The sequence below is a fragment of the Pimephales promelas genome, chromosome 19 (assembly GCF_988280905.1).
Source record: "Pimephales promelas chromosome 19, fPimPro1.hap1.1, whole genome shotgun sequence".
Lineage (NCBI taxonomy): Eukaryota > Metazoa > Chordata > Actinopteri > Cypriniformes > Leuciscidae > Pimephales > Pimephales promelas.
The window spans coordinates 30,598,152-30,623,663 of NC_142787.1; the positions used below are offsets into that span (position 1 = coordinate 30,598,152).

Here is a 25,512-nt window from a genome sequence, read left to right on the forward strand (position 1 = left end):
TCCTATCCCCGGTGTAAAGTCTTTACTGTCACTTTTGCTGAATTGAATGCATGTTAGTTATTTCCATATTATATTACACACCCCTTTCTCTAGATAAAAATACTGACATCAGACATCGTAAAACCATATCGGTTAACCTGTAGTGTTGATCTTTATGATATCTTTCCTTTACTCTTTGAATGAACATAAAATCATGGAAAGGTTTTCCACATGATTAGAGTTTGCACTGAAACTCTCATTTGGACCTTGAACCGTTTGGTTCCCATTGAAGTGCATTATATGGAGAAAAATCCTGCAATGTTTTTATCAAAAATCATTTCTTGACTCGTAATGATTTCTTGACTTAATTTAATGACTCGTAAATGTAAGTACACATTGATGGCCTAAGACACGAAATGAGCATTTATATCGTTTTTACCACAGATCACTTGGACGTGGCTGTGGTAACAAGAGGTAAAAACGATATAAATACTGTTCGTTTTCTCACACAAACCGCTCGTTTCGTGTCTTAGGCCATCAATGTGTACTTACATTTACGAGTCATTAAATCATGTTTAATTTGGACTTCTCTGTGCATGCTCTTTGAGGTGGTGACCATAGACCTCCATTATATGACTGACAGACACGAACGCTTTGAAAATTGAAACTACTGTGGAAACAAAGACGTCTACATCTTGGATGCTCTTGAGGTAAGATAAAACATACCACAAACTAGACCCCGACCGATAAAGGATTTTGAAGGCCGATACCGATACAAATATTTTGGGGTTTTAAAATCCGATATATCGGCCGATATTTTATATTAATTTTTTTATTTTTTAAACTGGAGATGATTAGTCACAAATTTTGTCCTGCTTATTTGAGTTAAGAGAACTGATGGGGATGTTCTTTTAATTGTTATTCAAGCAATGTATGTATCGTGACCAACTCAACGAGTGTTGCCAACATGGACGGTGTAGAGTGCCCTCTGGTGGACAAACTATACAACTCCAACACTCATGACATGGTTCAAGCGTGTTTCGTCCGTTTTAATTTTATTTTTTAAATATTAATTTATCGGCCATTATAACTGCCGATTCCGATAGTTTAGAAAATGCCTAATATCGGCCGATAATATCGGTCTGCCGATATATCGGTCTGGCTCTACCAAAAATTAATTTCAAAGTGAACTATCCCTTTAAGCAATTTCGACAAGCAGCAAAAATCATTTTTTTGAGTGCTGATTGAGATTGTGGTAATCAAACTTGTACACAAAAAATGTACACACGGGCCTTGCTCTTTAAAAGCCTGAAACTCATTTCACCCCAGCAATCCATAAAAACCTCCGGCTCTGAAGCTCCATTGTCCCGGAGGTGTTCAACACACAGCAAACATGAGCAAGCACCTCTCACCTGCAGCCGCCAGAGGAACTGACCTAATTAGTTACGTACCGTCACGCCGTCGAGTAACAGACTACATTTCCCACAGCGACCGCCGCGCTTCATCTGTCGTCCGTGGCTGCGTGGACTTTCGGGAGTCGGAGAAGAAGCCTGGATCAGCCTAGGTAACGAAAAAAAGAAAGAGGGTCCGTTTTTGCACTTCAATTAAAGACGAGTCGTTTGATCTACTCTTGATTAGCCCCTCTCCTCCCTAACTGGCTTTATGTAAAGCAGTCAAAGTACTTCATTTATGATTAGTGATGTTTTTAGGGGTGGGGTTGAGGAGAGTGTTTGAAACACAATCGCTGCGGTGGACTATTTGATCAGTGGAAATAAGATAAAAACAGAATCATTTGCATATGTTCCATTAAAAACATTGAATCTGATTAAGGCTAACAAGAAGGCAGGGATTAAAGGAGCAGACGAATGAGCCAGGTGTGCACCTCCACTAGCCTATAATCCATAACTGAGGGTCCGTGTCAATTAAAAACATCGTTCTTGGAGTTGAAATATGACACGTGGCCTGGATCGATAACTCTCAACCTTTTCGGGATGGAGCCGTTTGGATAGATTACGGCACCGTGGCAATGAACGTCATGGAAACATTGCAACACTCTGCCGAAATATACAACAGCTTTATACAAAATCAATAAAGGATGGGTTTAAATAAAATATTTTGGTCATAGGAGACTATGAAAACCAGTGGTTAAAAAAAAAAATTATTTTCTAAAGTACACCAATTTGAAACAGCTTAATGTTACTTTTATTGACATTTGACGTTTGGCTTGTCAAACATGTTATTAAATCTAAGCCACAAAATCTTACGTAAAAAGCATTTCGAAAGTCTCCAGCACGTTTTAGAATTACCCAAAAATCAAACATAGTTCAGCCCTTACGCATAACGTCATTACGTCAATCAAAAACTGGCTGTCGGTTGTAATATTAGAACTAAAACCGTTGACACACTCATGATGGGCATCAATCACTTCACCGAATTAGAAAGCACGTTGCCAGTTTTTTTAGGGGAGAGCGGGGTAATGCTTTTTGACTTTCTGTGTTTGTGTAAATTAACTTAGGGTTTACAGTATTTATTTTTTCCCATGTGTCTAGTACAATTATGTGGTTTTGTTTTATTAATACAGTGTATATTTTTTTCTTGATTTACCCTGAAAGAACGGATGTGAAGTGTGACAACATGCCCCATTAGGTGGGGTACATTGTAACATCTGATCTAGTCAAAAAAGAAAAAATATTTTGGTATGACTTGAATATTTTTTTATATAGAATAATGGCTTTTTTTTTATAATTAAAAATAAACACATTTTTGACAACACACCAGAAAACACAGCTATACAGCATAGTTCAAAACAAAATAATAATGAATCATTTCTGAACATTGACTCTCAGTCTTTATTTACATGTTTCTCATGTTTTCTCAATAGAATTCATAAAAGTATAGAATATAATAGCATATTTCTAATAGGGGCACATTGTAACGCAGTGTGACAACATGCCCAAGTTTAAACCCTTATGTTTTGATGATTTTTATAAAACGTTATTTTAATACCATCTTCTCAGTTAATTAAATAATTAAGACAATTATCGAATTATTAAAGTCAGCTAATTTTACAATAAAAGATGATACATTTGTAAATGATTTGTTACCGTTAATTACCCATAGCAGATTTTGAATCATAAAAACTTCATTCTAGTATTTTAACGTCAAGATTTTAGGCTAAATACAGGAAATTATTTCATGATGTAATTAAAAGTAGGCTTATTGAATAAATGAAACGTTCATGTTGAAATGACTTCAATATCTGTTCAATTTGTATATTTTATTAATATACAAAACTACTTAACCCCCCCCCCCCTTTTTTTAGATGAAAATGCATTTCGAACTTAAATGGTTGTAATTCAAGAATGCTTTGGAATATAGACGTAAGATTGGTCTCGTTTTAAAGAAGACATTTGGCAGATTGTTGTAGAAGTGAAATAAGTTAAGAATGTGAAACATAAAAAAAGTTATAGAAGTTTGAGTTTATGAAAATGTACAATATAAAAAATTTAATTATTCATATTTTATATAAAATATTTATTTTCAAAACCTGGGCGACACTAAAACTGCAAAAAAAATAAAAAAAATAAATCAAAGGCAAAAATCTGAATAAGTTGCGTTTCAAATTTTAGGTTGACATCTCAAAAAATGAGCTTTCAGTGAGATTTTGTTTGGGCGCAGTACCAAACTTTTTCACAACCAGACTCCATTACTGCCCATATAAGGGCGCCTCCATTTCCATATGAAATAATTAATATTATAATTGTAAAATAATTGAATGGAGGCTTTCTTTTGAACGCTTGGCATGAAAACAAACAGGTTTCTACCCTTCTTTCATGATTTTTCATGTTGATCACAATTTCAAAATAAAGGTCTAAACACAGGTTGCAAACTTGTTGCAAATTGATAAATTACGGCTCCTCTGTAATATATTTTGAAAATCAATCACCAATTATGAAAACTAGACATTCTAAGCTTTCAAATGATATATAGTTTGTCAAGATTAGTTTAGGTTTAGTATCGGATAACTGTTTTAAAAATGTAATGGATTTGGGCCTGTGCCACTTAAGGGGTTAAATAATAGTACAATAAAAAATTGATCGATTTGATTATAAAAACAACGCTTTAAATATTCTGTAGTATTTCCGTAGTAGAAAACAGCCAATTCCTTGAAATGTTTATGTCCTATAGTCTTCCTGTTTGTTGCTTTTCCCTTTGATCCCAAATAGTGATTTCTTTTTACAAGGAAACCCACACCTTGAGTGTAAGCGCACAATATTACAAGCAAAAATCAGCACTACAAGACTAAATAAAACCCAAACACCGGTTGGTGTTGGCTGTTAAAGTTGGAGTATGTTATTGTAAAATGAATGAATAGATAAGTGAAGGCAGTTGAAAGGGAGTTAAATAGCTCACTAAAGTGGCTGTCTACTGGGGAATCACCTACAGGCTGCATTAAACAATTCAAACAGCAGTAAATTTCATTGTTAAAAGATAATAGTGAATAATAGGTGTCTGGATGTGGGTTTGTGAAGACAAAGCAGTGTCTAGGAATGTTCTAGTCTATTTTCCCCTCCTCTCTCTCTCTCTCTGAACAACTGAAGTAATAACTACAAACAACTGCAACAAAATGCTGCGTTTGCGACTGTTAGTGGAAATGCACCACAGAGATTTTCCTCTATGGCAAATGGGGGTTAATGCTGTTTACAGAAATGCTAATTAAGAATAATGAATTTCTGCAGAGACTGTAGTTTTACAAAGGTAATACTGTATGCTAAAGACTGTATGTCTCTACTGTACATTTCTGAAATTATAAGGCTCATTGCAATTTAAAGAGCCCTTGACAAGTGCGGTGTTCACACATTTTCTATTGAATCACAAACTTTGGCAGAGACGCTTTTTAAAATATATCTACATCACAGCCACAAACCATTATTTGCTATACTTGCAAGTCAAGTCCTAATACTAATTTGTTTTGACTTGAAAAAAAAAACTCTGCCAAAAATATAACAAAATATGAAAGTATTGTTGAAGCAGTGGTGGTTTGTGGCAAACTGGTTGAGAATGAATTGTTTGCCACAATGTTTTGAGCAGCTTTCTCTCCACAATTGAACTGTTTTATTCATTTTATGTGGGCCAAGTTAAAGGGATAGTTCACTTTGAAATGAATTTTTGGTATGTTTTATCTTAACTCAAGGGCATCCAAGATGTAGGGGTCTTTGTTTCCGCAGTAGTTTCAGTTTTGATATTTTTAGGTCAAAGCGTTCTTGTCTGTCAGTCATATAATGGAGGTCTATGGTCACCACCTCAAAGAGCATGCACAGAGAAGTCCAAATTAAACATGATTTAATGACTTGTAAATGTAAGTACACATTGATGGCCTAATGCTACGTTCACACCGGACGCGAATAGGGCGTCAGGCGCGAATGATTTCAATGTTAAGTCAATGCAAAGACGCTTTACGCACGTGAAAAATTCCTGCGGCGCGAATGAGCCATGGAGCGCGGCGCGGAAGACGCGAATACGCCTCGTTCGCGCGAATGGCGCGAATTGAGCGTCTGGCGCGTTAAGCGCGAATGTGCCATTTGTGCATTCACGCGTTACGCGCGAATTCGCGTCTGCCGCCCGAGTTGAAAAATCTGAACTTTGGCGGGAATTCGCGCCGCGTTAACCAATCAGGAGCCTAGCTGCTTGCTCACGTGGTAAAGTGTCTGGATGCTTAAATAAATTATTTTGTTAATATGACTAGTGGGATTATGCACAACAAAGCTAATGTTTTATCACTTAAATCATTATTTCTATATACGAGACATTTTCATTTTGTATTGAATGTTATTCATTCCATAGCTAGATTATATAAAATAGTATTATGTTGTAAAGACAATCAACATATGTGCATAAATTCGTGTCTGGACGTGAGAGAGAGAAAGAAAAAAAAAAAAAAAAAGAAAAAAAAAATCATAGGACAGGTTAATAACTTTTCAAGGCTGGCTCTATTTATTATCAAAACAAAAATAAATGACAGCTAGATTAGGTGGATGAGGACGAGGGTGATCCTCGCTCCGATGCGGGACAACATGTCATCAAACTGGGCGCGGGACAGGCGGAAGTACCGCTGACAGCGGCCGTCATCCAGCGCAGCTCCTGGAGCGAGCAAATGGTGAAACTCGCCAAACGGTTCGGCTCTGAAGGGTCCGGTGGACACAAATATACGGCGACGATGATCCCCACGCCGCTGTTCTGCTCTCCAGAGTAAATACAGAGCGGTAACTCTCTTGATGAATGCTCGGTCGACATAAAAACAATGGCCGCCAACGGATTTCGATTCTGACGCGCGTAAATTTCGCTTCAAACTTTTGTTTTGACGCGCGCCAGTTACGCTCTTGACACGCGAAATAACACAAAGTGGTCAAGCGTCAAACTAGACGCGTCAGGCGCGAATTTGACGCGCGATTCGCGTCCGGTGTGAACGTAGCATAAGACACGAAACGAGCGGATTGTGTTAGAAATCTCTGTGTAAACAATGTGTGACGTATACGCGCGAGAGAGATCACTTCCAACGCTTTCCGGCGCTTACGCAGACCGAAGTGCCCGCGCCGTCAGATCACTTGGACGTGGCTGTGGTTACAAGAGGTAAAAACGATATAAATACTGTTGGTTTTCTCACACAAACCGCTCGTTTCGTGTCTTAGGCCATCAATGTGTACTTACATTTTCTCTGTGCATGCTCTTTGAGGTGGTGACCATAGACCTCCATTATATGACTGACAAGCAAGAACGGTTTGACCTAAAAATATCAAAACTGAAACTCCTGTGGAAACAAAGACAGCTACATCTTGGATGCCCTTGAGGTAAGCTAAATTAATTTCAAAGTGAACTATCCCTTTAAATGCCAACTTTTGGAGTACCCCCAGTCAATTCAAGCAGTGTCTAAAAAAATATTGAAAAAAATTGACTCAATTTTGTAAAATAATGTGTAAATCTGCATATAGAACACGGATATGCATCCCCTAATTTTAAGCATTAGTCATATGACCTGTGCAAGTGGGTCAGGGGACATGAAAACACTCATAAATAAGAAATTATCTACATCACACCAAATGTCAACCGTTTCTGCTCACAGATGTGATTGTTTACTTATTTATCAGTTTCCTTTATCTTACCAAGACTTTGAAAGTTGCTGTCAGCCGTGTGTGTGCGTGTGTGTATTTAAGGGTTGACTGGAGCAGTGGCATCATGGCCATATGGAAATTTTGGGGAAGGTGAGAATAGCAAAGCACAATGAAGCCACCCACCCCAGAGACAGATCCACACATGCTCATTCACTCATAGCTGAGGTGAGCAGGCTTATTTTTACTGGGTCGGGAATAGCGTTGGGAGGCTCACGTAATGAAGCATGGAGCCAGAACTGGGCTATGCCACAGCAGGAAAATGTCAAGTCGCATCTCGCTGCACTGAAAATCATAAATCACCACCTGTGCTATTTGCTCGAACCTGCACACACACATCCATGTAACAAAAAAAAAAAAACACACGAAGGTCACAAGAATGTGCCCTCTTTCCATAGTTCACTTCTACACAGGAATAACTCCCCTCATGATGCATTTAAACCTCCATTTTCTCTGCATTTCCGCCTGATGATATGGAGTACCCCAAGGCTCTATTCTAGGTCCCCTCACACGTTTCGCCAGGACAACACCGAAAGCATGAAACATTAAATAAACACAAAATCCGTGTCATTAACTTGTGCATACGAGAATCTCCAGTGTTTTTCACCCTGGAAGTCTCACGGGCAAGTTACACTAGTCGTTCTGCATCGTGACGTCTCGTTTATGCATTCTCCCAAAGAGCTGAGACGGCGGGACGGTGAGTTGAAGTGGACCGCGTAGCGCAGCACTTCACAAACGGGCTGTCAGCACTTGATAAATGGCATCATCACAGAAAAACCAAACAGCACCAGCGGTCCCTCCAACCAGCCTTCCCAACATATTAACACATTTATTTATTTCTGTGCCGCCGTGCCGTAAATAGGAATGTTTTAAAGCGGGGCAGCCTCAGATGTCTGCAGGCGATAATGCTGGTCAGCAGCTCTCTGTGTTCTGTCCACTGCTTGGATGTGCGTTTCATTATTTAGTGCTGCGAGCAGTTGTGTGTGTGTGTGTTTGTACACGAGTTTAAGAATTTTTTTTTTTTTCATAAGGTCTTTAAGCAGGAGAGTTCTGGAATAAATAACCTCTGTTATGTAATGCAAGGAAAAAAAGTGCAGTAATTAAATTTAGTTTGAACTTGTATTTTCTAAATGTAAACTGAAATCAAAATATCATGAATAATACCCTAAATTTGCTCTTTCATTTGTCTTTACTTTGTTAAATACTTATAATGTTCTTTAAAAATAGACAAATTCGACAGTCGATGGCATGCATAAGGTACTCTTAGAAAAAAGGGTTCTATATATGAAGCATAGGGTTCTTTACTCGACTCCAAAGAACCTTTTATGCTAAAAAAAAGGTTCTATAATGACAAGAGGTTCTTTATAGGCTATTATTCATTCATATATTACATTATTCTGCAACATTTTGTAGTTGTAATTAAATTATTGTTTATTAAACTGTTTAATTTCACATTTTAATCATGCTGAATGTTGGTTGAGAAAAACTGAAATGGCACTCGTTGTGTGATATTGATTAACTACATACAATGATATAAATATATACATTTTCTAACCCCCATATCTTGAATTTTGTGATCATTCACATGCATTGATAAATGGGTCTTGATGTTTGTCAATAATATGAAATATCTAATCCAGAAAGGACAAAACAAAAGATAATGAATGCCATATAGAACCTTTTTCCTTGTTACAAAGAAGCCTAAAGGGTTCTTTTTATTGAACCCTTAAAAAGGCTTCTGTACATTTTAGGGGTTCCAAATACGTAGCGCTGATAGATCCTTTGAAAGTTCTATATAGAACCTTTTCTTCTAAGAGTGTGCAGCCATAAACTTGAATTGAAACATTTCTCATCCAATCTCAAAATCTCTCACTTTTAATTGGAGACTTCTGAGAACAGTTTGGGACATTTAATTTCTTCTCAAATTAAAGAAGAGACATGAGATTATTCTATAATGGCCTTTTTATGAAGGATGTTAAAAAAGTAATGTTTATAAACAACTGAAATGTAATTGTTTCCTATAATGAAAAGTGAAGAATGGTGCATTTTCATATCGCTTCCGCAAGTTCCGCTTCAAAGTATATGAGATCACAAGTGCAGACTCAGGAAGACACACTGAAACATGAGGGAAGACTCCCAGACCCAGGATCCATTTAGTTCTCCCACAGTTGGTCCAGTGATCCTGACAACTGATGGATTGTTTTAGTTTTCCTTGTAAGTGGAGCAGAACTGCTGGAAAACATGTTGTTCTTTGTTACAAAAACACAGAGAGAGTGAGAGTTCACACTTCTACAAACACATCTAGTGGTTAAACGGAGAAAAAAAACCCTCACACGCGTGGACGGGCAACATTTGGTGGTGTCCAGTGTTAAGGAAAGAACAAAATATAGATATATAGAAATATAGAACAAAAAAAGTGCTTAATCAGCAATATATTTAAATTATTTTAAAAATCTGATTAAACCCTTCAACAACACATTGTATGCAAGTAAAAAGACTAAAAATATATAGTGTAGTTGTATTTATCAAAATATTTTACTACAAAAACTTAATTCAGGGAGTTTCAAGAACAAAATGATGATTCAAATCAATTAGTGAATCTGTTTTTTGAAGGTTTATTAAACCTTTCAAAGACTTTTTGAACGACTTATTTGACTAAATCAAACTTACCAATTAGTGTGGTTGATTATTTCCCCAGCCAGGGTTGCCAGATATACATAACATTACCAGACCAAACAATAGCACAATCAAATACATCATACCAAAACTACACTCTAAAGGCCCTTTCACACTGAACGCGATTTTGACGCGCGAATGATTCGCGCGATGGTTTTATTTTTTGATCAGCTGTTTGTGTAATGAGTGCTTCCACACCGAACGCGAATCTGCTGCGGCGAAAAAACGACTTTTATTTTTTTCGCTTCGATGTCGATTTTTGAGGCGAAAGAAAAGGCTTCAGCCAATCATATACAGGGAAACAAAGGTGACGTGACCGCAGCAATGACGGACGGACCTTCTGATTGCTTGTGTGTCGAGTCTGTGAATGAATATCTGAAACAAGGACTGGTGGGACGTTGTGCTCGTTCGTTCGTATCGAGCCCAACCGGGTGTTTACAAGGCTTTTCAGTCCATTTGAGCCTTCAATACGTTTACTAAAAGTGTTTATTTGATTGCATGTAAACGTAGCCCCTGATGAATGGGACAGCTCACCTTCTGCCATATGTTTCTAGCTCCGGTAGTGGGTGCCCCAAACCTTCTTTTCTGCTTTTAAATAAAATAAAAAGCTTGTCTTCACTGGATGATAATGATAGTGATGAAGAAGCTATGTGCCACGTCCCGCAAGTCATAGCACTGTACCGCATTTTTTTGTCTGCATCCTTTTATTTAATCGTCTTTTAAATAACAATTCTACAATTTAAAAAAATGTAATAAGAAAACATAGAAAATGCACAGCACAGACGTTAATGGAGCCATCACAAACAAACAAACTCTTCGTGGAGAGTGTTTGCTCTGATGAATGCTGCGTGGACAAGAAACCAGGCAACTGTGGACCTAAAGTGAACTGGTGAAAGTGAGCTCCACCTGCCAGTAGTTACTGCGAGTTACTGACATGCACATAATTAAAAAGAAGGTCCAATCGAAGCTGCCAGATCATCAGACAAACAATATAAATTCAAAATGCACTGATCGAATCCGGTAAGAACGCATTCATCTTTATCTTTCCTAATGGACTTATGTGCTTATTTGAAAATGTGCTATTTAGAGATTGGGATTTTTTTTTTATTATTAAGCCTATTAAAGCATCATGTTAACATCACTTCAAAAAGACATCTAATATAAAATCTATATTTATTCACCTATAGGCTATAATAATAAGTATAGAGTAGCCTACGTTTTCTGATGAAAATCAGGTCTGCTTTCATCGGCGCGAATGTTTTGGAATGTTGAAGTTCTGAACGTCGCAAATTCGCGTCGCGGCTGATGTGAATGGTTTTGACGCGAAATATTCTCACGCGAACTATTCGCTTTTTCGTTTCGCTTTTCCGTTACGCATCCGGTGTGAAAGGGCCTTTAGAAGAAAAGGTTCTATAGAGAACCTTAAAAGGTTCTATCAGCGCTACGTATTTGGAACCCCTAAAAGGTTCTATACACTCTTAAAAAAAGGGTTCCTCTGGGTTCTATATAGAACCCTGGGGTTCCATACTTGGCCAATAAAACCTTTCACCAAAAGAATTGGTTCTATTTAGAACCATTTTGGAGTTCCATATATGAAGCGGGGGATGGAACCATTTCTGGTTCTAAATAGAACCATTTCTTCTAAGAGTGTATAAATCTGGTTTAAAAGCAACCCTGGCCTCAGCACACACACTTGCACGGCTAAAACTGATATAAAACAGCTACGGTGCTGTGATAAAGTAAGTACACCCCATGATTTATTTCTCTCACAAAATATTAAGAAAGAAAGATATTGATTAGATTTTCATCAGAAGTTTAAACGGAAACTCCCCTGCTTGAAAAGTTCTCAAAAAGAAAAGTTATTCCTAAAATATTCCCGATTGTATTTGAGAAAGGTGATCATGGTAAATCAGTTTTACCGTGGTACAAAGACTGCACTCTGTGTGTGTGTGTGTGTGTGTGGGTGCGAGTGAGTGGCATCTGCTCGTGTCGTCGTGGCGACAGAGGCTCAGTTCTCAGGACCATCTGCTAATGCTGCGTGTCTGGCAGGCAGGTCCATACAGGGCTCATCTATTATTGATGCACCTCTCAAAAACATATACACACATACACGTGCAGACACGCCGTTTCCTCAGTTAGGGAGTGTTTATGAGTACATTTGGCCCGTGCTTCATATGCCATCAAAGCTGAAACTGACATCAGCCATCTTTTCCATCCTATGGATGAGTCGTAAAATAGAGCGTTCTGGCTTCTCGTCTCTCTTTGCATGTAGATGAACCCTGTACGTGTCATCTAAAAATCACGCTGACACAAGTAAATCTCCTGTATGCTGCTTATTAAAGAACTGTAGTCGCTCAATACAAGCTCTGTCAATTACAAAAGAAAATTCATTTGACTATATTTTGGCTATATGTAAAAACAAGCAAAAGAACAGTGTCTATCTGCACAGAAATTCACACAATATGCCTGAATAATGTCTTTGAACAAAACTTCTAATCTTTCCATTGGGATACAAATTCACCTAAATAGGCGTGTTTCCATTACAGATTTGCGCAAAACTTCTAAATATTAGAGCCCGACCGATAAAGGATTTTTAAGGCCGATACTGATACAAATATTTGATGGTTTTAAAATTAACCGATATTTTTTATTTTATTTTTTTCAGGAACGCACAACAAAACATTAACAGATTTCCCTAACATTAGTTATTTGTAGTTATATATGAGTTTCAATTAAAATAATATGATAATGCATTTTAAAAAGAAACTTGTTTCTTTTATTGTCGCAACAGAACAGAGGAGGAACCAAACCTCATTAATTAATTAACAAAGCTCATTAAATTCCATTGATAATAGTGTCATTAGCTAGCTTTCTGGTTAGCTAGAATGTGTTGCGCGTTATAAACGAGTGTTGCCAACAGGGACGGTGTGGAGTGCCCTCTGGTGGACAAACTATACAACTCCAACACTCATGACATGGTTGAAGCGTGTTTCGTCCGTTTTTATTTTATTTTTTAAATATTAATTTATCGGCCAATATAATATATGCCGATACCGACAGTTTGGAAAATGCCTAATATCGTCCGATAATATCGGTCTGCCAATATATCGGTCTGGCTCTACTAAATATCGATAAAAAACTTATGCGAAATGACGCTGTTTCCATTAACCGACGTTATGCGACTAAAACGTCTTTTTTTCCTCTCGCGGTAAGTCATTCCAAAAATCATGGCAACGGACATTGGAAGGTTCAGCCTATATCACAGCCACCGCACTAGACAGACATTATTATTAATAATGGAAGGAGACGTGGTGTGTTATACAATCATTAACGGCAGGGAAAGACACGGAGTTCCTGGGTTTTTCTCCTTCATTTTCTGCTCCGAGGTCTTGATTGTTGCATTTCTTTTGAGGTTTAGAGTCAGGTAGGCAATTCCTGTAATTATTGCTTCTTATTGCTTAATATCACATTTTAATCATGCTGATTTTTGGAAGAGAAAAACTGAAATGTCACTCGTGTGATATTGATAAACTCTTATCTTGAATTTTGTGATCATTCACATGCATTCATAAATACATTTTAGTGTCTTGATGTTTGTCAATAATATGAAATATTTCATCCGGAAAGAACAAAACAAATGATAATGAATGAACCCAAAAGATTCCAAAATAGAACCCTTATTATTGAACCCTTAAAAAGGCTTCTGTAGAACCTTTTAGGGGTTCCAAATACGTAGCGCTGATAGAACCTTTTAAGGTTCTACATAGAACCTTTTCTTCTAAGAGTGTGCAGTAAAAACACTAATATTGGATATTACAATTTTGAAATAAGTGCTTTCTGTTTGAATATGGTTTCAAGTGTGCACTCTTAGAAAAAAAGGTTCTATATAGAACCTTAAAAGGTTCTAAAGCGCTACGTATTTGGAAGCCCTAAAATGCAATGCATGTGAATGATCAAAAAATTCAAGATATGGGGGTTAAAAAAATGTAATTATTCAATATCACACGAAGAGTGACATTTCAGCTTTTATCTTCCAAACATCAGCATGATTAAAATGTGACATTAAGTTACTCCAACAGTTTAATAAACAATAACTTAATTACAACTACAAAATGTTGCAGAATAATGTAACATATGAATGAATAATAGCCTATAAAGAACCTTTATGCCAAAATGGTTCTTTCTAGTCATTATAAAACATCTTTTAGCAAAGAAGTTCCTTTGGAGTTGAGTAAAGAACCCTATGCTTCATATATAGAACCCTTTTTTCTAAGAGTGTGGTGTTACTGTACTGTGATCCTATGGTTTTATACAGTATATGTGCCTCAATCCCGAGTTTTGAGCACAGAGAACTATATTTTGCAAGCACAGTGCATAATATTTTGAACATAAATGTATTTGCGATTATGCATATTAGCGTGCATTAATAATAACCCCTCTCACACAGTTTAAAGGTGCTCTCTCAAACTTATTCTCTGTGATCCTGTCAAGTCCCCCTCTCTCTTGACACATACACTCGCTCAACTTGTTACAGCGTTACAAGTGTGCCACAAAATCAACCAATCGGAAAATTAACGATTGGTTATAATATAACGGCATATGACACCAAGCTTTTTTTTTTGTGGATCATAAAGGAGTTGATCATTTATTTTATTACAAAGGCATTCTGTAACTTATACTTATGGAGAACCCTCACATTAAAGGAATTGAGTTCAATGCATGTTTGACTTGTGTATTCCACAAGGAGGAAGATAATGCATCACCTGAACAGTAGTATATGAAAGCTAGCTCACATACAAATGTGTGGTGGTTTGTGGGAGATAGACTGCTTAATGTGTAAGAATGAGAGATTTCAGAACCAAAGATGAGAGGAATCGATCCCTGCACCATCAGCTGAATAAATGTGTGTGCGTGTGTGCAGTGGCTCGTCAGGCTAATCCAGATAAAGCAGTGAAGGGTGAGTAAACAGCAGCGGGGGAGGACTGGCACTGTAATTAGCGGGTGGCATATGCCAAAGCTGTCAGAAAGCGTTTGAACGCAGTGTTAACGTGTGTGTCGCTGCCGTCTGTCCCTGCAGAGGAAGAGGACACCGAGACACTGCCACACCCAAACCACACACCTACAGACACATGGGATATAGGCTACTAGAAGGAAGGATACTACACTCCACGCTATTCATGTACCAACCACAGCATGCTTTTCTAAATCGAAAGGTCTGTTATGCAAGCATTATAGTTACAGAAGATAAAAAACAAATGAAATACACAATTGATAAGCTAATAGCGATGAATTAAAGAGTTATTAAACAAACTGAAATGTCGTATAAGTCTAGAGGTAGAATTTTCATTTCTTTCACAGATAATCACACAGATGCATTTGCACATCAACAGCAGAAATGCATATGATATTGGATTTTTAGCTTTCAATTTGGGATACTTTTAAATGTGCTTCTAATACGGATACGTAGCTAATATCTGCAAGGAATTCATTTTCCGATTCTCCTCTTAATTTAGTATTTATCGATATTGTTATGCAGCAGAGGGGTAATAGGGGAGATTAAGTTAGCCCTGGTCTGCAAGTATCTCTTAGCACCTGGTAAGACAACTATTTAAAGCCACCATGAAATCAAAATGTACAGTTCTTTTTTTCTGGAATATTCATTATATAATGCACTTTTTGTTTAACCCCTTAACGCCTGAATTTATATAGCTGTATATAAAAAAAATGTTTTATGTGTGTTTTTGCCTTTAAGTAGATGGTAAATAATGTTGAGATTATCAATTTCACTTTTGCACAACAAATAATCGAAATTTTGTTATGTTGCAAATCTGCAACAGCGGGCATAATGGTCAATTTGGTATGTTACAAATGTTCCTGACCGTGCGTAAACAGGAAATACGTCCGTCATTTTGCGGTCCCACTAGAAACAAGTGCTTGTCGAAGGTCCGTAGCGAATATACACTAACCATCTCGGCTGGTTGACTGAGTCAAAGGGTTAGTTGCATATTTGCGACAGTGGGCGTTAAGGGGTTAATGCATATGCCCTCATAATCTTTAATCAAAGTAACTTCCCTTCTTTATTGCAACAACTTCTCTTCTCTGATGAAGTGTTTTTCGAAATAAAAAAAGGGCAATTCTTGGCAGCATAGCAGGCTCATAACTTTACGGCTTGGTCCGTCATACGAGTATTTCCTCAGAGTCCGAAACGCCATTGCGATTTTCCTGTTGTTTGAATCGATCGCTCTCCCACTCATTGCCTCCTGCCCGCCACACCCATTTTCAGACGCGGAAGTAAAATTCTCACTTATAGTTTCTGTAGCGTATTTATATTTTAACCCTTGTGCATCCTTATGGACATTTTTGTCCTTTTCAGTTTTTTTGTTTTTTTTGATCACTTTGCCTGTGTTAAAGCTAACTGCAAAACATTTGGCACAGGTGTGTATTTTTATTGGAATTTTACTATTTCACCGTCATTTTCTTAAAAAAATATTTTTTGCATTAGGTACAAAAAAATACTCCCTCTCAGCACCTTTTGGACAAAAATGTCCCCATTGAAACCCATTAAAACTGCAACTTTTAATCCCCGATTCAGTTAACTATAAAATTATGCAATCTTTGTTAGAGGCATTTTGACTCTGATGGCAAGGCTTCAAAATGTTATTTTTTACTTTTTTTTTTTATCAGATGGTGCCTTTTTTTAAGTTTGGCCTATAAAACAAATATCGCTTTATTGCTGTTTTCTGGTTCGGCATATTATAGAGCCAACTGGATAAATTATGCAACAATATTTGTGTGGGTGTGTTGGTATGGACGTCAGAGTGTGGTTAGTATCCGTGTTATAACAAAATATGTGTGTGTGTTTGTAATACTGAGAGAGAAAAACTGCAAATAACAAATCCAATCACTGTGAGCTCCAGTGGGGTTTTGCTGGCACCCAATGGGGAAAATATGTTACTACGCCCAAACAAACTGTTACCAAAAGCTCATTTTTTGAGATATCGTCCTCAAATTTGGAACACAACCTATTTAGATTTATGGCAGTTTTGAGTTCAACCTTGAAACTGCTTAACGCACCAGTGGGGCTCGACAGCCTTTTAGACAAACGGGTCGGCGCGTATGGTTGGGTTGCGGAGAGTTCGGGTTACGGAGAGTTTGTGAGTTATAACGGAAATTATTATGAACATCAGCTATGCTAATTATTTCCCATCTGCCTTTCTGCTGTTATCTCGGGACGCTTGTCCCGAGAAAAATGGCGTTCGTCAGGTCCAGTTTTGTGTCCAGCCTCTCACGGGGATTTCGGATGCCCCAACGCCTGTGATGAGACGACTCAACGCCTGTGAAGAGACGACTCAACGCCTGCGATATGTTATGGCGCCGCTTGATTCATAAACAATATTTATATTTAATATTTATATTTAAACAATATGAATGTAAGCCAGAGGAGAACTGGCCCCCGACTGAGCCTGGGTTCTCCCAAGGTTTTTTCTCCATCCAATCTGATGGAGTTTGGTTCCTTGCCACTGTCGCCTTGCTTTTGGCTTGCTTTGAGCTTGCTCAGTTGGGGTTATTTATTTAGTGTTTAGCAATGTTGTTGATCTGTGTTGTGCTACTTACATGTTATCACTGTGAAGCTGCTTTGATACAATCTGTATTGTGAAAAGCGCTATATAAATAAATGTGACTTGACTTGACTTGACTTGACTTATTTATAAAATATATATTTTATATAAATTAATTTTTACAAATAATTTTCATAAACTTATACCTATATAATTTTTGGGGGGATTTATTTACTTTTTTTCTTTTCTTTTTTTTTTTACTTCAGCAATAATCTGCAAAGGGTGTTCTTTAAAATGATACCAAACTTAAGTCTGTGCTCCGAAGCGTCACATTTTTATGACAGTTTTTTGATAAGGACATTTTTGTCCTCCATTTACCTATGTGTAACTTTTTTTAATTGATGCACAAGGGTTAAAGAAAATCTAGTTCCTACATTATTTTTCTATACATTGACTCGTTGGGTCCTCTAACCTGCAATATGGCCTTTAAAGCATTCAGCTTGGAGCGACACTCACCAGGCATTTCATTTCTAAACAATGCGACAACTTAGCAAAGATAAAACATTGCTAGATTCTAGCTCATCTGATAAAACTAAACATCGTTTTTGCACAACTCACAGGACATTTCACTTTGAAAATGTTGCAAAATGTGCAAGAAGCAACTTATTTCTTTGCAGAATTGTTGCCACGGGCACATTTTTCCAATGAGCCTGGGTTGGGTGGATTCATGAGGCCAAACGACAGAGATTTTTTTCTACTTGGGAATATGATCGAGACAGCATGTGTCAATCAATCATTGTGATGACAAGATAAGAAATAAATGTGCAACATTGATCAATGTAAATTTGTGATTATTAGAGACCCCGGTTTACACAGATTAGACGAGGAAGAACCACTCAAGTGCACTTGACAAAACCTTAGTGATCAGTGTTCAATAGATCCGCCTGATTACACAGGGGAAACGAGCCAGTCGAAGAGACGGAAACAATTACAACTTCAACCCAGAAAACTGGAGGACTGTAACAGAGCAACATACTGTAGATGAAGATAACAAACAAACTGTCCTTTTAAGCCAAAAGTCACCCTTCGAAAATGTACGACAGATTTCCGTTGCAAATCACCTCCTTTTTTGCAGCACTTCTTACCACATTCCAGCATTTATACACCAATTTATTTAGTTTGTGTTCCCTGCCATCAGCCTAATTATGGAAAAGGCATTACTAACGCGGTAGCTTTCTCACGACATGGATAAACATAAAATCCGGGCCTGTGAGGGAGAAGGAAGTGCTTTTATTCACGGCACTTCCTCCCCAAAGGCAAAATAAATGATCTCATAAGCAGCCATTCCTGGCATAGAAATATAAATGTAATACATATAAATATAAACATTTAGTGACTGAGCGCACCAAGAACAGCAAGAGAGAAAAGTACACACCAACCTCAGTTTAGTTAATATGTCACAAGGTAAAAGAGGGCAGCAAAAAAAGCCTATATTAATCAGTATCTTGTTTTCAATAGAAAACATTTAAACACAGAGAAAATCAGCTTTTGTTTTCATAAAAACTTTATTTGTAGACCAACTCAAATGGCAAGTTCCAGTGTGGGGCCAGATCAGTTGACAATAACAATGAAATGCTTTGTTCCATTGACAAATTCGTTATTTGATATACATTTTTTTGCTTTAAAGTAGGGCTGTGCAAAAATTAATTGCGATTAATCGCATCCAAAATAAAAGTCTGTGTTTACATAATATATTTGTGCGTGCTGTATATAATTATTTTGTATATACATGTATAAATACACACACATGCATGTATATATTTAAGAAAATGTGTTATTCATATATAAAATATTTATATAATATAGATTATGTATTTATAAATATATACAGTATTTAAGCGCAAATAATTCTTAAATATATGCATGCATATACAAAATAATTATATACAGCACACACAAATATATTATGTAAACACAGACTTTTATTTTGGATCCGATTAATCGCAATTAACTTTTGCACAGCCCTACTTTAAAGACTTCACAAACAAGTGCAGTTATATCAAAGAGCTATTTGCTATTGGTAGTTATTGGCAGGTGAAATAGGGGGGCGGGACAGTCTTATTCTAAAGAGCATCTGATTGGATAACAACCCGTGCAGAGCAGGATGAGTCATCAACGTCTTTAGCTGGAAAAAAAAAAAGTGAAACTTGTTTCAAATTGAATTAAAGCCACAATATGTATTTTTTCTGCTTTAAAAATAGCAAAAATATCTGTATCTATGTTATATATTTCTATTAGATGTGTACTTACATTATCCCGACAGTTTCCACCAACTTTCAAATACGGAGAAATGTATAGTTTAATTCGAAGACCCGGGACGTTGCTTTATTTCCGTTTCGTCACCCGTCTATGGCTAAATCTACAGAGAGATGCCGTATATCCGTGTATTTTGTGAAACGATGATGTCATGCCATGAGCAGAGCTGGTTGTCATTAACAGCGACAACAACTCCCGTGAGCCCACGCTCTTTCCCGACGTCATCAAAGTACGTCTTTTGTTATTATTTTAAACAAGTGATCCCTGGTGGCCAAAAATCACATACTGAACATTTAAGGCGAGACACTGCACGTGAATAGGATAACAAATTTTAAATTACAGATGTCACCATGAAACGTTACCAGTTGATTACTCGCATAAATAGGAGAAAAAAAATGTATAGCAAGTTTTCTGTAATTTTATGTTTAAATATGCTAATCAGGCTATATGAAGTGACGAATCTGACCATTCAAAAAAAAAAAAAAACAAGGTTGAAAATCATGTTTGCATTTTGTTGATATATTCAATGAAAAGACATTTTTAGAGGGGAATATCTACATTTGTTACCCTGTAAATCAGAAAATACTGCCAATAGCCTTAAAAAATAGATTTCCACCCTATTTTAGGCACAAAATGTCATATAAATCAGGCCAAGAATGATACATCAACAAATCCCTCTGAACAAACCTTCACAATATAGTTAGGAATACGGCTGTAAAGTTTGGTGTGCTATAGAAGTGGAAAATCGTCACTAGAAGTGAGAGAAAAAAAAACTAATTTTGGGAAAACGGCCTTTAAAGATTTTTATGGGATTGCGCATTATGAGTTAAATGGCCCATCTTACTTTCATGATTGTTTGCTGATAAACAGGAAATGACCATATTTGGAATTATCATTGAGGAAATCTACACATGCAAACAGACAAAGTGTAGTAAAGTAAAGACCTAAATGTGTATTTCGGACTTTTTTTCAGCACAAGTCAGAAAGACGACATGTTATTGAATAGGCCTACAAATAGTTCAAAATATCTCAAAATTGACCATTGAAAAAAAATAAAAACTATGTTTTTGCCTGCCGTGTCTCGCCTTAAATGAGAAATATTTAAGTAATAGTGTGTTCACGTTAAGCATGCATATTTACACTGTAGGAACTGTAGGAATAGTACAAAAGTAGATGTCCTCAAAACTAACTCAACTAAATACGATGATTGGCTTTATCAATAAACCTTACTTTATTATTTTATTTTATTTTAAAATAAAATATTTATTTTAAATATTATTATTTTTAATATTTACTTAATTTTTTTATTTATTTTTTTATTACTTTATTTTTTTACTTTTCTAATATACCGTGCCACAGTGTCAGACAACATTAACACAAAATGACGTCAGAGAAAGGACAGGACGCTACGTTCACAGTTCTACGTTCAGTTCAACAAGGGTTGCTGGTGAACATATGCATGTTTGTGACTTCTATGTTTATTTCTTATCTCTCATGCTCTGTGATCGAACAAACGGCAACATCACAACTACACGATTTACGGACATTTTGCTGAACTTCAGCTGCAAGATCTTATGTTGTTTTTGTTAGTTGACTTTTTTTCTTTATCATCAGACTAATTAAGATTTAGTGAGGTGCAGTGGAGATTAATAACCTCGAACAGGCCAGTAAAAACCCTTTCTGTGCTTTCGAGACAGTCAGCAGCACTGGCCCTTTGAAGTGCCTCTTTTTTTCCACACCGTTTTAACAAGACTCGGTAGGAAACCGTGCAGAGTTGAACTTTTTTCCCTTTTTCTTTGAAGTAAGGTAGAAGTCTGCTTGGCCGTAGAGGGGCTTCTGGGTAGAAGAGGATGTGTGCCACTGTTTACATTTCCTGAATACTCAGTCGCTATAAACAATAATGACCAAAACAATCACAAACCGTCACCATGGAAAACAGAACAGAAGACTTAATGACCCCGATGCAACGGTGCACGTCGCAGGACGCGGAAAGTACCGGGCTCATCTAACTCGACTCATCGTGCTTTTAAGTGAATAGGTTAATAGCAGCACCCCCACCCCTACAAAAAAAAAAAGCAATCTCTCGCACACCATGAAGAAAGTTAAGGAAGGAATGTGACAGCAACAAATGAGTTCAGACGTTAATTTTGCTCCCAAACCCTTTAACATCAGCAAAGGTCATTCATTAATAATGGGGCAGCACTGGAGCTTTGGGGGCACATGCCTGTCCCGGCACCAGCGACGCATTAGACCACGGCTCAGAGCCCTGCTCCTTTGTCATTGCCGCTAATTATCCAGCGTGCCTGTGTGCCGTCTGCGCAACCTTTGCGTTCAGAAGCACTCATTTATAGTGATACACAGCCACTGTGATGTCACAGATGCTAACAGTCTCATGATAAACTGCATAAAAACGGTTTATGTATGCAAACTGACTTTGCATTTGGGGTCATGTCTTTAATGGAGGTTCATAGAAATGGAATTATGGAATAGTAATTTGCTTTATTTTTCAGGTCTAAGCTAAAACATTGAATTGCTCAAAACAGTTGGGCTGTGACATCATGTCAACTCCAGGTTGTGACATTCTTATCGTAAATTTTTCTTAAAGGCGCACTATGTAAGAATTTTGCAGTAAAGTCTCCAAAAACAACTAGGCCAGTGTTATATATTTTTGTTTAGTTGATTACTTACAATATCCAAAATGTTTTCAACTATTTGTAACTAGAGCCAGACCGATTATATCGGCAGGCCGATATTATCGGTCGATATTAGGCATTTTCCAAACTATCGGTATCGGCAGTTATAATGGCCTTGTAATCAATTAATATAGTTATAATTAAAAATAAAATAAAAACGGACGAAACACGCTTGAACCATGTCATGAGTGTTGGAGTTGTATAGTTTGTCCACCAGAGGGCACTCTACACCGTTCCTGTTGGCAACACTCGTTGAGTTGAGCACGAGACGTACATTGCTTGAATAACAATTAAAAGAACATCCCCGTCAGTTCTCTTAACTCAAATAAGCATGACAAAATTTGTGACTATTATGTCCAGTTTAAAAAAATCAAATATCGGCCGATATATCAGAATATCGGATTTTAAAACCCAAAAATATTTGTATCGGTATCGGCCTTCAAAATCCTTTATTGGTCGGGCTCTATTTGTAACCATTTGTTGTGAGAAAAATTGCGATTTTAACCCTCTGGGGTCGGTTATCACGCCGGCGCGACAAGCTCACTTTTTTCCTTATCGGTGCAAAAGAGACTCAAATTACTCTGTTGATTTTGATCTTACATATAAGTGTTGTACATCATTAGATCCTGTTAAGTGTCTGTTTTTATTGTGAGTATCTATAATTAATAAAAAAAGTGTTCTACTTTTTGTCAAATAAAGAAAAATGAACATGGTGCGAATTTTGCCTTCTCTTTGTCAGTGAAGTTCATTCTGAAACACGTCCGAAAATGAACTATAACTCAGTGAATACTTGTCACACGGACACAAAATATTTTTCGTTATGAAGCTGAAATTCTTTTCTTTTAAATGAAGTAATTTATATAAAAAACAAATATTCTCAGTGTATGTAAATTTTTTTTGGCCACAAAAAAGCTGAAAAAAAAAGTAGTGATCGCGCTTTTTTATCCAACTTTCATTGTCAACTGTTGGCATTACTTGCCTTGGTTGTTTATATGACATGTAGCAATTATTCATATGATAAAGACACATATTTATATTTTATTAATGAATGTTGGTAAATTTTGTTTGTTTAGCATTATTATTTAATATTAGGGCCAAGTTTATTTTTTTTAAAAAAAAGCCTATGCAATAACGGCTCCAAATTCATTATTGAAATTCTCTCATCAATATTTTCAAAATAACTTCTTTAAAAGTACTAGTTCTTTAAAATGGAACCAGAATCATTACATTTATTTACGATTCCCATCCATTAAGATTATTTGATCATATGATCTGAATGTGTCGCATGCAGTAATAGGCTGTGACACAAACTACAGCACAAAACTTAAAAAGGGGACTTGATACATACTCTGCCCTTATGAAATATTAATCTCTGGCTCTTCCAAATAAAGAGTTTTATATCTGCTTGTTTATTTTTCCATTCACTTTCTCCTTTCACTCTCAAAATCATTTGTAATAGCCAGTCTCTCTACTTCAGTCCATTACAGTAAATTGGTGAACATGGCAATCGTAAAGGCGAAAGTGGACATGAGATCTGTTAAAAAATTCACCAGCCAGCACGACAAAAGTGTCTGTTCAGCAAAGAGTTGGGGACAGGATAAAAGCCGTATAAACGCGTGTCAGAGCAGCACTCAGAGGAGGGGCCGACTGAATCCAAACACCAATCGTGGATTTGCTTTAAATAACTTATTTACACAGTGACAGAAAAGAGATGGCAAAGTGACCTCCTACATCCATAAATGGAGAAAAAAACATAGTGATATTGTAAGCGGGGGGGGAGAAACAGTAATGGATGAAGTGAGAGAAATAGAGTATGAGAAAATATTTTTGCAAAAAGTGAAAAAGTAGGCCAAGTAAGAACTAGCCCCTCTATCTGTATTACTATAACGCCAAGTGTGTGTGCTGTGAATTATTGACAACTTTAAACATCTCAAATCATGTTCAGATTAGTCATTTTCTGTCAATTTTATATTTACATAAAACTTAAAGACCGACATAAATTTAGAAGCCATTAATCTAAGGTAGAAAATATTTTTTTACAGCTAATTTGAGTTTGATAGGCAATAATTGATCATAATAACAATTTTAAAGTGACATTAAATAGCCACAAGTCTACGTATTTGTTGTGTAGCCTATCTATACTATATGTGACCAAATTCATATTCATGTTATATACTATATGTTTATATAGTATACTGTATATACACATAATACTATATATACTATACTATATACTATATGTGACCAAATTCATAAGTTATAAGAGTACTGATTTGTTTTTATATGGTTAGAAACGTCAAAACAACCATTAAAACCTGTTAAGCAATTAAGTTTCTAAATTTAATATGCAATTTTTTCCGCCACTGAATAAAAAAATAAAAAAATATTCTCAGATATAAAGTCCCAATTGTGAGAAAAAAAGACAGAATTGAGACTTTTTATCTCACAATTCTGACTTTTTTCTCACAATTGCGAGTTTACATCTCGCAATTCTGACTTTATAACACACAATTGCGAGTTTATATCTCGAAATTCGACATCTTTTCTCAGAATTGTGAGATATAAACTCGCAATTGCGACTTATAAACTTTTCTGAGGCGGGAAAAAGTTAGTCTTTTTTTCCCTTAGAATTGGCCTCTCTCACAATTCTGACATTACAACACGCAATTTCGACTTTATATCCCGCATCTCTGACTTTTTTCTCACAACTGCGAGTTTACATCTCGCAATTCTGACTTTAACACATAAGTGCAAGTTTATATCGCGAAATTCTGACATCTTTTCTCAGAATTGTGAGATATAAAATCGCAATTGCGACTTATCAGGCCAATTGTAAGTGGGAAAAAAAGACTAACTTTTTCCCCTCAGAATAGTTTAAATCTCACAATTCTGACTTTATATCTCACAATTCTGACATTATAACACGCATTTCTGACTTTATATCTCGCATTTCTGACTTTATATCTCGCATTTTGGACTTCATATCTCACAATTTTGATTTTATATCACGCAATTCTGACTTTATATCTCGCAATTCTGACTTTATATCTCACAATTCTGACATTATAACACGCATTTCTGACTTTATATCTCGCATTTCTGACTTTATATCTCGCATTTCGG

General features: G+C 36.6%; 1 long non-coding RNA gene across 1 annotated transcript in view; it reads right to left on the minus strand.

The window, feature by feature from the left end:
* LOC120482269 (uncharacterized) overlaps positions 1-25,512 on the minus strand; it is a 191,894-nt gene that overhangs the window by 158,713 nt on the left and 7,669 nt on the right. Inside the window, exon 3 of the long non-coding RNA XR_005623437.2 lies at positions 1,431-1,539. This is a non-coding gene — a long non-coding RNA (uncharacterized LOC120482269). The remainder of the gene's footprint in view (positions 1-1,430; positions 1,540-25,512) is intronic.